This window comes from Nannospalax galili, unplaced genomic scaffold (genome assembly GCF_000622305.1).
Source record: "Nannospalax galili isolate Female #2095 unplaced genomic scaffold, S.galili_v1.0 scaffold726, whole genome shotgun sequence".
In the NCBI taxonomy this organism is placed as follows: Eukaryota; Metazoa; Chordata; class Mammalia; order Rodentia; family Spalacidae; genus Nannospalax; species Nannospalax galili.
Genome location: NW_008355253.1, coordinates 682,334 through 696,591, shown reverse-complemented (window position 1 = coordinate 696,591; position 14,258 = coordinate 682,334). Strand labels below are relative to the sequence as shown.

Genomic DNA, 14,258 nt, shown 5'->3' with positions numbered 1-14,258 from the left:
AACTAGAAAATAAGGACAAGAAACAGTAAGTATGAGGGAAAGAGCAGGGATAAGTTCTAAATGATATCTCATCACCAAGAAAAATACAATTAGTTAATAACACAGTCAAATAGGGAATCAAAGGAAAACATAGTTTCCTGCTATATAATTCTTAGGGGATCATTTTTCTCTTGGAAGTCAGGTACACAGAATAAATTGTAAGTTTCAATACATAACACATTATGTTCCTAAGTATTTTATGCTAGATTGATGCTTTTAGTCCTCTTCTCAAATCTCCATCTTCATTCTTCTCAGACATTTGTCCTAAGCAGCAAGTCCACTGGCTATTTGTAAAATGAAAAGCACTTAATTTGTTTTTAAATTTACATGAAGAATATTGAGCTATAAAACTTTCTGCTGCTTACTCCATTATTTAGTACCTTCGTAAAAACTGTGCCCATGATTCCCTGTCAATTAGATTCATTTTTGTTTGGGCTATTTCATTAAATTCTCTCCTTGTAATCCTGACCCTGCAATCTCTCAGTAAGCCTAGTTTCTGTTATGTAGGCAGTGAACATAGAGATGGCTTCTAACTCCATGATAGATGAGGCACCACTCTTTCTTCTGTGTCCATCCCCCATCAGCTGTGAGCCCTAAGTACTGCGAATATATGGAAAATATGGAATACATAGCTCAGGAAGTACCATCAGCTGTTACATGTTTTCTCTCACACAAAGTTCTTGCTTGTAGTTTCATTTACCTATTGAATTTTTGGTCTTAAATGTCAGAAATCATTTTGTCATACTGATGATAAATTATGTAAATAATTTACTTTCTTCAGCCCTGTATAACTTCTAAATCAAGAATAATACTCTGAGAGATATTTATTTTCAATTACCTAAATTTCCTGTTCATGTTCAGCCCCCCTTTATATGTTGGTGTTAATTTTAGGAGTTTACAGAAACATTAAATATCACTTTTTCCTTTTTTATGGACATGCAATAATTGCCCCTGTTCATGGGAGCATATGCTATAATTTGATATGCATAAGATTGTCTCTATTTAAACAGACCTGAACTGATGTGATTTATTTTGGTTGTTGGTTGCTTAACTTATTAGAACTTGTCCATCGCAGATATTTATTTGCTTCCTTATTGGTCTAATAATTGTTATAGTTTATGCTTTTTCATGACCTATGCTATAGATAATGTAAAATTTTGAAATAGAGCTATAAACTAATCAGAAATGTAAAATCATTAGCATGACAAAAATCAGGAAATAAAGGATAAGCTAAGGCAAGGCAGTCATTTTGTTGCTAAGTGAGGGCTTTTTGTTGTTGTTTACTCAGAAATATCACTGATTATTTTATTATTAGAAGCAGTTAAAATTATATCTTTTGATTTTTCCAATCATATACTCCATTTTTCAGTCCAACAAACTTAAAAATCTTTGAAACTTTGAATTTATCACTGTCCTATCAGTAGCACCAACAGCAGCAATAACAATTTCTAGGCATCACAGTTTATGAGTTTCTAGGCAGGGCTTCTGAGGAAGGAAACACTTATCTCAATAAACAATGGGTTTAACCTATATGATGTAAAAGTAATAAACTGATTTGATCAATATGAGTCAAGAGGCTACAAACTTGGATTCCACTATCATATTAAACCTAGAAAGATATTAATAGTACAAATCTAAATGATAAAACTTCAAGGAAAACTTGACGGTTCAAGACATTATTTTGTAAAATTCTCAAGTATAAGGATTTAACGTGTTCTGATTTCCAAAGAGAAAAGTGTTAGAGAAGAGAGTCAAATTTTGGCTAAATTTAGAGAGTACTATTACAAAGTTGGAGTAGTTCCACAATTAAAAACCTGACTCAAAAGATAGGGCGTTGATAATGAAAGTCATTCTAACCTTGGAATCATAGAATTAGAATATGGAAAAGAAGAGAGACACAGAGAAAAAGAAAAAGAACTGAGACAAGATATTTGACAATTTTATTTTTTGAAGGGCAGATTACCTTTGTAGCAGTCAACAGGTAGGAAGAGGTAGATATTGGTTAAAATCATACACGCTATAAACAAAATGCCTCCATCTCACTCCTACTCATTCTCCAAAAATTAATAAACTAAGTTCACATTGATTTATTCTTATTTCTCTTATGCTGCACTCATTAAATTCCATATTCAAAATATAATATTGAATTAAATTCACTAAATTTGAAAGAATTACATGACAGTAAAATAATACAAGTATTGAAGTTCCTGGCATTGCTATGCAGACTGAAATTGTGAAAGGCAATTCACTGTCCAGAATTGCAGCATAAACCAAGTTAATAACAGAAAATAGTACTGATTTTACACATTTATTCAAATTAAAAAGTAATTTGCATGATGTTATGATGTTAGTATTTATTATCAATTTGGCAGGATCTAGAATGCCCAAGGAGTCAAGCCTCTGGGCACACTTGTGAGGGATTATCCTAAAAAGAGTAATTGCAGAGGGAAGACCTGTCTTCTTTAAGCAGTAGCAGTTCGTGGACTGGGGTCCCAGTTTGAATAAAAAGCAAAACAAGTTGAGCACAAGCTGCGCTCTCTGCTACCTCACAGTCTCAAGGACCTGTTGCCTTAACTTCTTCCTAGCTGGGAGGACCTGTTATCTCCTCAAACTGTAAGCTGAAATTAACCCGTTACTGGATAGATGTGTCCTTCAAAAGAGCTAGAGACAGTCACCCCTCCCACCCAATCAGTCAGCTTCAACTGCATGAGAGGAGGGTAGAAGGACAGACCCAGAGGAAGCTGGGAAGCAGTAGTCTCCATCTCGGTGGAGAGTTGGTGGGGACCCCAGGCAGGCTGCTAGAGTCAGATTTCAAAACCTCAGCTGAGATGTAGAGGGAAAGAGCCCATGGGTGTTCACGCCTCTGCAAGTGACCCCCGTCCTGAATAGCATAAACTTTGTTGGCAAGCCCAAATAAATATCCTTATTCCCCAAACTCTAACTTAGAAGGGCATTGTGTTGATTTGGTCGGTTTGTATTAGGACTTTGTGGGCCTGGGAGCCAAGACAGTGAGTTGGTCTCCCCATGGAGAATTTGCTGTTACACCCATCCTTAAATTTCTTTCATTAGGTGTTTTATTATAGAAAGAGGAAAAGTAAGTATGGCAGAGGGTATGTTTACATACTCAACTCCTAACATGTGCAGAATGTCCTCATTATCAGTCACGCTCTATTCTTCATTTCTAATATAAAATTCCAAATAATTAAAAACGTGGTAAAAATCAGAACTGGCTATTGAAACTTCTAAATGTCAATTCCGTATGTAACATTATTCATGTCTCCTGAATAGAAAGACCTGAACAGTGTAAGGACCCTCAATATATGCCAATTGCAAGTTTGTTTTGCATTTTCAAAGACTGTTGTACTTCATCCCCCCATAGACTGTATCCTTGAACTCTGAGCAGAAACAAACTCTTTTTTCCTTAAGTTTCTTTGTCAGCATTTTGTTAAAACAATGAGAAAAGTAACTAAAACATTTGAATACTCAAGAGTAACTTCCAGCAGACATTACTTCAAATGTTTCTATTTTTTAATTTTTTATTTATTATTTTTATTTCATGTGTAGGAGTGTATTGCCTGTATATGTGTATGTGCACCCTGTCCTGCAATGCCCACGGAGGTCAGAAGAGGGAGTCAGATTCCCCAGGAACTGGAAATATGAGCAGTTGTTAGCCACCAAGTGGGTTCTGGGACTCAAGCTCTGTTCCTCTGCTAGAGCACCCAGTGCTTTTAACTGCTGAACCATCTCTCCAGCCTGTACGTCAAATGTTCAAAAATGAACATTTGGAGAATCACTTTTTTAATGTTTTCATGAATTCTTCAGGAATTTCACAGTGTGCTTTGATCACATTCAGACCCTTATCTCTACCCCCACTTTCTACATCCCCCAATTTCATGAACTTTATTATTTCCCCTCCTTTAAAGTCCTATTGAGTTTAATCTGTGTCTCAAATGCTCTTAGGTAAGGGTCTATTCTTTAGAGTCTGATCAACGTACCAGGTGTCATGCCCCCAAAGAAAACTGACTCTCCCTCTAACAGCAGCTATCAATTCCTGTTCATGCCCAAGTCAGACAAACACACATCATTGATGAGGGAGGGAGGTGGGCCAGAAGTCAGAGCTTTAGTGCAGGTTTTTTTTTTTTTAGATTAATATCATTATAAATGAATTAATTAAGAATCATGTTCTTGGTATAGAAATTAGTCTGTATTTTGGGGGGCACTTATTAGAGAAAAGAAGATAGATTTAAACCAATTTTTTATAGTCTGTCTGTGTTTTCAAGATACTTTTTTGCGATCTTTATGAACCCATCCCTTTATATTTCTGTCCATATAAAACATGCTTCTGTTCTGCATAATGAAGGTAAATGATGCTTTTAATTATTGACAACTTGTAGCTTTTACAATCAAATTAATTTAATTTAATTCAGTAGAAATATGAATCTTTGTCAATAAGTCTATATTTTCAATTGGTCTATTGGCTGGAAAGAACAAATTTCAATGTCTAATGCTATTTCTTAGTTCAGCGCAAAATGGTTGTGTTTGTTTTTTAATTTATAATTGTGCTGTGTTCATTTAATTCCATGATCTTTAGGCAATTATACCAAAAAACTCAGACTTTCTAATACTGTGATTCCATCCATTTGTGCATTTTACATAATAATGCTTTCTTTGAAGCTATTTTCACTGTTGTAGAATATTCTTTTACATTACTTTAAACACAAATATAATAATCTTGTTTAATTACTAACATATGTCAAATGTGCAGTGAAATGGATTTCATAATATTTTCGTATGTAAATAAAATGTACTTGACTCATATTTGCCTCTCGTTATTTTCTCATGTTTCTGTCCCTCCCCTTTTCCATTTCCTCATCTCTAATAATCTCTCTTGTTTTCATGTCAGTCTATCCTATTGCCCACATATGAGGCTTGTGATACTTGTGTTTATGATTTTAGCTCAGTTTCTTTAACATGATAATCTCCATTTTCACTTGATTTTGATTTTTTTAATTATTCAAAAATAATTGAAAGACAGAGTTCAAATTTTTTTCTTTAAAACTGTAGAATGAGCCGGGTATTGTGGCTCACATCTTTAATCCCAGCACTCAGGAGGCAGAAGCAGGCGAATCTGTGAGGTCAAGCCCAGCCCGGTTTATATAGTGAGTTCCAGACAGGGAACTGGGGTTACAGGGAGATCCTGTCTCAAAAAAGCCAAAATAAACAAATAAATTTATTAATCAATTAAAAAACTGTAGAATGTTTCCATGTTATCCCCAAAATATTAAGAATCAAAACAAATTGCAAAAATAATGCTAAAACTATATTTTCTTCTGTCCTTTAATGAACCACTTTGATTCCCAAATGGCATCATCAGGCATAATTTAAAAGGTTTCTATTGTTCTATATCAGATAAGTTTTAAGTTTTCTGTTGCTCTAAGACAGGTGAGCTCCTTGCTGAGAATACATTGACCTGAACAGAATTTGATGAAAGGCTAATTTCATAGTGTTTCCTGGATTTTGTTACTGTGAACTCATTGCCAGGAGATAAATTATTGCCTTCATGTCTGTTAATGATGTTGGTTTCTTTTCCTTATCCCGAATCGATATTTTAAAAATATTTTATTATTTTTGTTTTATGTGTATGAGTGTGTTGCCTGCATGTATGTGAGTGCACCTGTGTTATGCAATGCTGCAGAGTTCAGAAGAGGGCTTCAGAATCCCCTGGAACTGCAGTTGAGAACAGTTTGTAACTGCCATGTGGGTCCTGGGAATCGAACCTGGATCCTCTGCAAGAGCAGTCAGTGCTCTTAGCCTCTGAGCCATCTCTCCCGCACCTCAAATCAATATTTTAAAGACAACTTGACACCTGACTTTTCCTTTTTTCTCATGCCCCAGCAAGTCATATTTCTTCTTCTACACTTAAATTTTTTTTATTATTTTATGTATATGAGTATATTGTCTGCATGTATGCAAGTGCACCTGTGTCATGCAAGGCCCACTGAGATGAAAAGAGAGTGTCAGATCATCTGGAACAGGAGTTACAGACAGTTGTTAATCACCATGAAGGTGCTGGCAATTGAACCTGGGTCCTCTGCAAAAGCAGTCAGTGCCCTTAACCACTGAGCAAACTCTCCAGTCCCTAGATTTTCTTTTATATGCTTGAGTTCTTTTTCCTTCCACATTAAACAAGTAATTAAAAATAATTTAATCATATTAATTAACAGCTAAGTAAGTCACATGCATTTTTCTCAGTGTACAGCAACACTGTGATGGCAATCATGATGTTTCCCTATTTTATTAGTGAGGAAACTAAGCATCAGAAAAGCCACATAAATTGCCCTAGAATCACACCAAAGGAAAATACTTAAGGATTTGAACAAAGACAAACCTGAGATTTTGAAAACCATTTGAAATCTCTTCTTTCTAGGTCCCATGCCACATCTCCAGCAACAGCTCCTAATCTATACATAAAGTTCAATGCAGCTACAGCTACTCAAATGACTTTCCTATTACAGGCCTCTTAGGTACTATCAGGCCCTTCTCAAAGATCATTCATGTAAGAATGACTCACAATATGACCAGAATCTGGACTAATGATGCTAACTTACTCTTACACCAAAAAGATATGGTTTAGAATGCAAACAAGCCCACTGAACCATGTACTTTTATGATTAGGCTACCTGACATTGATCTCTGGTGACACCACTTTGTCTTCAACCCAAGATAATGAATGAATGTGATGGACTTAAATCAGCGTCTCACAGTGCTGAAAAGGTGGATTTGTATTCATATTCTCATTGAAAGCAGTGAGAATTGAGAAATATGCTCCACATTGTATGTATGAAGTATGTTAGACTTATGGATCAAAGGGCAAGATTCCTGATAAAAGTGGATTCAAGCTTGTGGTGTTCCAATTCATGCTGGGAGACATTTTGACAAAAAAAAATGTATTTGAGGCCTGTCTTTGAAGCATACTTCCATGAGATATCAAAAGGAACAAATTCTCAGAGTTCGGGTCCTTTCTTAACCTTAATGTTAAGAGTCAGACTGATTCACCATTAAGGTATATCTTTAATATGAGTTAGTAACATTGCAATTGTCACTTGCTGAAGAAGTTTGAAACATTATATTACATGTTCTAAACATTAAATGACTAATATGTGACTAGACTTGAAAGTTTATACAAGGATACCAGATCTGTCCCCATTGTTAGATGGCAAGCCCCTTCAAGGGTTTCAGTAGGGTGGAGGAGGAGAATGGGAGGAGGGGAATCTACAAGACAAATAGCAGCTGAAAATCTTATAAAGAAATCTAATACTGAGTTTGCTATTTTAAAATAAAGTCACTATAAAAAAGAATAAGGCCTGCTGTCCACTTCCTTCATTCCATGCTGTGTTTTTGTCTGATTGAGTTGGCATAGGTCCTGTTCATGAAGTCACCATTGTTGCACGTTCATATGAGCAAGTTTTATGTTCGTACATCAACACTGGCTCTTACAGTCTTTCTGCCCCCTCTCCCACAATGGTCCCTGAGCTATGGGTGGGTGAGGTTTAATACAGGAGTCCTATCTAGGGATATACACCCTGTAGTGTCTTGTTTTCTAAAATTTAGCTAGTTGTGGCTTTATTGTGTACACTACACTTTGGTGTGTGAGAACTGTAGCTGAAGAACTATTGGCAACTGATTAAAGCTGAGTTATAGAGAGTAATCTTCACTAAGGTGGTGACTCTGAATAAACTGACTAGATTCCAGTTGATGAACTTGTACTGAGGGACATCTGGGTAAAAATGCTTGAAAAGAGAGGACATAATTCATGTGACACAATGCATACAAACCAGTGGGGGGGTGAGGCTGGGGAGGGGAAGTGATCTAAATTTGATTAAGATATATGAAATGCACAAAACTCAATTAAAATATTTAAAAATTAAAAAAACTAAGGAGCTGGAGAAAAGGCTCACTGGGTACTTGCTGTATGAGAAGGAGGACCTGAGTTATAATCCCCAATACCCACATAAAAAGCCAGGCCTGGCCCTGTGGGTTTGTAACACCAACATTATACAGGGAAGTGGTATATGGTTCACTGGGGTTATGGGCCACCAACATACCCTGGTTCTGCAACTTCAATGTTAAATTAAGAACTCTCTCAAAGAAAGAAAGTGGAAAGCAATAGGGGAGATCACCAAACATCATTTTCTGCCCTCCAGGAATGGGTAAAAAAACCCATATGTATACACACACTTATACACACATGCACACACACACACACACATTGTTCAACATATTTGTGATAGAACTTATTTGTTCCATACTCTTACACACAATAATTTTCAAAATTTCAAGTGATTTTACATTCCATTTAATTATACCTACACACTACGGAACTAATCTTTAAAGATCAATTTGCATGTGGAAAATTCTTCAATGCATTGAAAATATTGCTGTGATTCTAAATTTTCATCATTCTTCATTTCACCATCAAATCATGTTCTTAGAGTTTAATACTGCAATGCTGAGATATAACACTGTCACCATCAGAAAAAGGTAGGTTCTCCTAAATAATGTAGGTCACTACTAAATTAAATTAGTTGGGCAAGTGATTTTAAAAGTCAACATTTTATAGAAGAAAGATAATACTAAATTTAAAATCCAATTCATGTCACAAAATTTAGAATATTTATTATTTTAGCATAGTTATAAGAAAAAAATAAAAATTTAAAAGAGGGAATATTTATATCATGCTTTCAGAAAAATTAGTGTACGTTTTGCTGGCTCCAATAATTTGGACCTAGTCACTGGAGGTGGTAGCACATGGAGGATGAGATTTCTTACCTTATTGCTGGACAAGAAGTAGAGATACCACTATTGGGCCTATTCCCCCTCAAGCTCCTCCCAGAGAGATCCAGACATCCCTGGTAAGTGAGACCCTGCCCACTGAACCTTGAAACTCCTGGAACCTGACCAGCTACATTTTCCTGTTCCAGGATTCATACCTACTGCGCTTAGCTAATTAGAACTTCCACACAATATCCCCACCCCCACCTTGACCCTAACCCCCTCCTGATCATCCTGCCTGAGACCTCATTACTGAACCTGTGAGAACCCAGCCACTGGAACCTGATAGTCTAGAATTGGGTCCAAGCCCTTTTGCCCTGATGGAGAATTCTTCACTCATTAGGTTGGAATCATCTTGTCCAAACAACAACAACAAAAAACTAAAGTGAGAACCTGAAGCACAGAACAACTAACTAGTCATACCTGACTAGAAAGCAGCCAAGCTACATCAACAAGATAAACAGAACCATTCAACTAAACAAAGACAGGCTAGAAGGAAGTTTAAAACTCTAAGCACATACATTAAAAATTTAGAAAAAACACAAATAAATGACTTAACATTGCAACTTCAGACTCTGGAAAGGCAAAAACAAACTCAAACCAGGAAGATAAGAAGAAATAAAAATAAGAGCAGAAATTAATGAAATAAAAACAAAGAAATTAATACAAAAAATTATCAATCTAAAAACTGGTTCTATGAAAAGATAAGCATGATAGAGAGACACTTAACCCAGTTAACCAAACGAAAGAAAGAGGAAATCCAAATCAACAAATTCATAGATGAAAGAGGAAAAATTCACCAGGGACACCAAAAAGATCCGGAGCTTTATAGTTAACCAAAAGAAAGAGCAAATCCAAATCAACAAATTTATAAATGATTGGGGAAAACTTCACAAGGGACACCAAAAAGATCCAGAGCTTTATAATGGAATACCTTAAAGTAATATGAAAATCTTAAAGAAACAGATGAATTTCTAAATTTAATGGATCTACCAAAGTTAAACCAAGAAGAGATCAATAGTTTAAACAGACTCATAGCAGATAAGGAAATTGTCACAGTAATACAAAGCCTCCCAACTAAAAGCAGGCCAGGTTCAGATGGATTCACAGCAGAATTTTTACCAGACCTTCAAAGAACATCTACAATCCAATACTACTTAAATTATTCAAAAAGATGGAAACAAAAGAGAACCCAAATAGCCAAAGAAATTTTGAACACAAAGAGCTATGTGTATGGGGTGAGGATTACCATATCAGACCTCTATCAAAATTACAGAACTATACTCTTAAAAAGGACATGGTATTGGTACAAAAACAGATTTGTAGCTGAGTGGAACAAAATAGAAAAGTCAAACATGAGTGCACATAATTACAGTAACCTGATATTTGACAAACTCTCCAAGAACACACACTGGAAAAACATCATTCCCAGAATCTGTCAATAGGCTATTGTTCTGATTCCAAAATAATGTAATACAGAAAATAGGGAAGGGACCAAAGCAAATCAAAACCTAGCAAACAAATGCCAAATTCTGCAGATGCGCATATGTCATCAAGGGCATATTGTGGTGTGGTGTGAGTCCCAACGGGCTTGGAAGTCCCATCCCTATGACTAATAGCTCAGGTGGCCTCTGCTGATGGCTTGCAGCTTTTCCATGAGAAATTCAATAATGTTACCTTGAACTCTTGGGTCTCCATTGAATCTTTGAGTTTAACAACACAACTTGTAATGTCCCCTTAGGGATAGTGTACAAGGAATCTGATATTATCACACACTGTTTAACTTCCCAAGATTTCTTTTTGATATATAGGTGGAAGCCTCTATGAGCCCAAAACTATTGCATTGAAGATCCACAAGACCAGCATCATATGCGTCTTCCATTATCTTAAGCAGCGGTTGAGTCCCATTGAACCTGTGAATGTGTGGCTGCTCAAGAACTGGTAACACAGAAACGACCCCAGAGAAACTTTTGTCTTGGTGTCCCCATGCAGGTAAGACACCCAAAGGCACTACTTTCTCAGTGAGAAGTTCTTCAAATGAGTTTACTTTGTCAGACCTTTAACTCTCAGTCTGTTATAGCTGTGGTTTAGGAAGTTCCTTAGAGGCCATTGAGGTCCCTTTCCTACTGTCCCTACTAAAAGTAATTTCCTTCTTGCACTTTGGAGACAGAGGCAGGCAGATATCTGTGAGTTCAAGGCCAGCCTGGTCTACATAGTGAGTTCCAGGACAGCCGGGGCTTACAGGGAGACCCTGCTTCAAAAAGACCAAAAAAAAAAAAAAAAAGTAATTTCCTCTTTAAAATTGTGTTACTCATGTCAGAAACCATGTCTTCCTCAGCTAGCCCCATATTTAGTGCAGGCAATTCTGACCAAACTATAATATTTTTCAAATATTTCCTTTGTTTTTTGCTAACAATTTTCTGTAAGCCCAAAGAGACAAACTATAAGCATGGCTTAAGGCAGCAGTCATAACAATGCCACATCCTGAATCATTTAGTTCTTCAAAATTTGCTTCACTCTATTAATTAACCCATTACCTCCTATTCAACCTCCCTCAAACTCCCAGGTCCTCAACCAATTGCAATCAAGTTCTCTGCCAGCATAAAACATGAGGGGCTTCCAGTCTAATTTTAAATAGAAATGCCTCTCCACCTGAAACCTAATGAACAGTCTTTACCATCATTATTCAGTTCTGAGATCCTACCTGAATCATTTGTTTGTTTTTGCTTTCTATAGCTAGCTTCTTTATTGTTTGGTTTTGTTCCTAATTCCTCCTGAAAAGTTGCAATTCAGAAGACTTAAGAATTACCCAGGCATATTTAATCAAAGAAATGATGCCTGCTGAAGAGATGATTTTTCAATGCCTTGTTGATTTATTTTGTTATTAGACAATTTCATATATGTTTATAATGCATTATAATTACTCTCTCCTTCAAATCCTTTCTTATCTCTGTCCAATTCCTATCAACCCCCACTCCTCTCTACTAGTGCCTTTCCCAAATTCATTACTTTTGGTTTGGTTTTGTGAGCCATTTATTTTAACCAGGACCATCTTTGTGATAATTAGGTTGGAACTATACATTGGAGCCTGGTAGGGTCATCAGCTAGAACACAATTGAAGTAATGATTTCTTCTCTACTTGGAAGAAGTATCAGTTAACAACAGTTCAGAAGCATATTAGGGCCACTACAGCTGCTCTTCCACTCATGTCTACTGTGGATAGGGCCATTCTTGTGCAGACTCTGTAAGGACTGCCCCATATGCTGTGAGTTCATTATTAAAATTGTTGTGCCTTGCCCAGAAGATGATATATTACAGCCTTATCCCTGTCTTCTGGTTCTTACATTATTTCCATCCACTTTTCAGCAATGTTCTCTGAAACTTAGAAAGGATGATATAAATATCTTGTTTGGGACTGAGCACGCATCTGTTATTTATTCACAGCACCTCATTTAGCCATGAGTCTCTCCATTCAGCTTCATGTACAGAAAAGCACTTTTTGATTTTGTTTCATTTTGTTTTTATTAAGGTTGAGTCTAGAATTTGTCAAGGGAGATAAACATAAATATTTAGGAAGCACTTTGACTTTCTGTCAATTTAACGAAGGAACAATATTCAGTTCCTATCTAGGAACTGGGTCCATAGTACCAGATATGGAATCTCTGTGGTCTCAAATCCAATTCCAGAGCAGTAATTAGTTACTCTACACTAGTAATGCCACTGTTGCAAAAGTGTACATTGTTGGGAGCCTGGGAGCATGAGGTTCAACTGAGTCTCAGTTTTCCTCTCAGAGCTGCTGACAGGCCTGAGCTGGCAGCTTTCCATTTTGCCCGCAGCCTTGGCCTGGAAACTTTGGCAGGCAGCCGGGGCCCACAGCCTTGGCTCGCAGCCGGGGCTTATAGCCTTGGCCCAAAACCTTGGCTTGAAGCCGGGGCCAGATAGCCTTGCTAGATAACCTTGGCCCACAGCCTTGCTCTTCTTTTCAGCATACAGTTCTATTCTTCTATAATCTTAGATTCCTCCCTTAGTGTGCGTCAGAGCCCTCATGCTCTAACTGATGTAATGGTTTGCAGTCTGTGTTCCTTTGTTTTTATTCTGTATAAAAACTCTTGCTTGTGCTTCAATAAATGAGACTTGATCAGACTCCTGTCTTGTCTCCATTTCTCTTGTCATTTGCTCCATCCACGGCCCCGGCCCCCAATCCAGGTACCCAGGTGGAAGTTCTGCAGGTCAGAACCGAGTTGCATTGCGGAGTGGCCTCCCGCAGCATGGCGCCCAATGTGGGGCTGGATACTGGGGGACTACATTAGGGTCTGACGACGAAGATAAGAAGGGTTGCTTACCCGATCAAGCAATAGTTAGGAGACGTCGCAGTAGCCTGCTGTGACTGAGCCCACAGGTAAGTTGGTCGTTCAATCATGGGGCAAGAATTGAGTCAGCATCAGAAATATGTAATACAGTTAAAAGAAGGTTTACAGGCAAGAGGAGTAAAGGTTACAACTGAGGATTTATTTCATTTCTTTGATTTTGTGAAAGACATCTGCCCATGGTTTCCCCAAGAGGGGGTTATTGATGTGAACAGATGGAGGAGAGTGGGAGATGCATTACAAGAATTCTATAAGGTGTTTGGACCAGGAAAGGTCCCAGTTACTGCTTTTTCTTATTGGAATTTGATGAAGGAATTAATGGATAGTAGAGATGTACATGAACCTGTAGTGACAGCAATTTCTCGAGCTGAGGAAAATTTTAAAACTAGTTCCAAGTCAGGGTTGAGAAGAACTCCCAAGGAGGAGCCTCCGGCACCTCCTGACTTAATTTCTCTTGATAGTGAAGATGAGAGTTCTGCTAAAAGTTTAAGAAAGGAGTCCTTGAGGAAGGAGTCCTCAGAGTCAGTCAGAGGGAAGGGAGATTGAGAGGATGATGCCCAGGAGCTTAAACAGGAACATGTTCGTATCTATCCTCTTTTACCAGAGGCTCTTTTGTCAGAAGCCGCTTGTCCAGTCTTGGACACAGATGGCGCAGAAGCTGTGAGAGAGGGGGTGGTTAGTAAAGCTGAGGATGGATCTCAAAATGGCCGCGAGAGGCAGGTTTTGTGGCCTCCTCCTCCTTCCTATAGTATACCGCCTGTTCCAACTGTCATGGCGGCGATAGATCCTAGACCAGGATTGAGAGGACAGATGGGGCAGTTGCAGGAGGACATTACGTACAAACTCGTCAGATAGACAGCCTTCCTCTCCCACTAGAGGCTCCATACTCTGCCATCCCTGTCACTGTCCACTGTGTTGTCAGCACCTTCATCCATTCCCCCCTATCTGCACTTCTGGTAAATCTAGTCAGCCAGAGATCCCTGTTCCAGGAGGATCAGCTGTTCCTTATCAACGGCAATC

At 37.7% G+C, this 14,258-nt stretch overlaps 1 pseudogene; it reads right to left on the bottom strand.

Annotated features, from left to right (window-relative positions):
• The window catches only part of LOC103749442, a 42,849-nt pseudogene extending 28,838 nt beyond the window's left edge, over positions 1-14,011 (bottom strand).
• Positions 14,012-14,258: the final 247 nt, after the last annotated feature.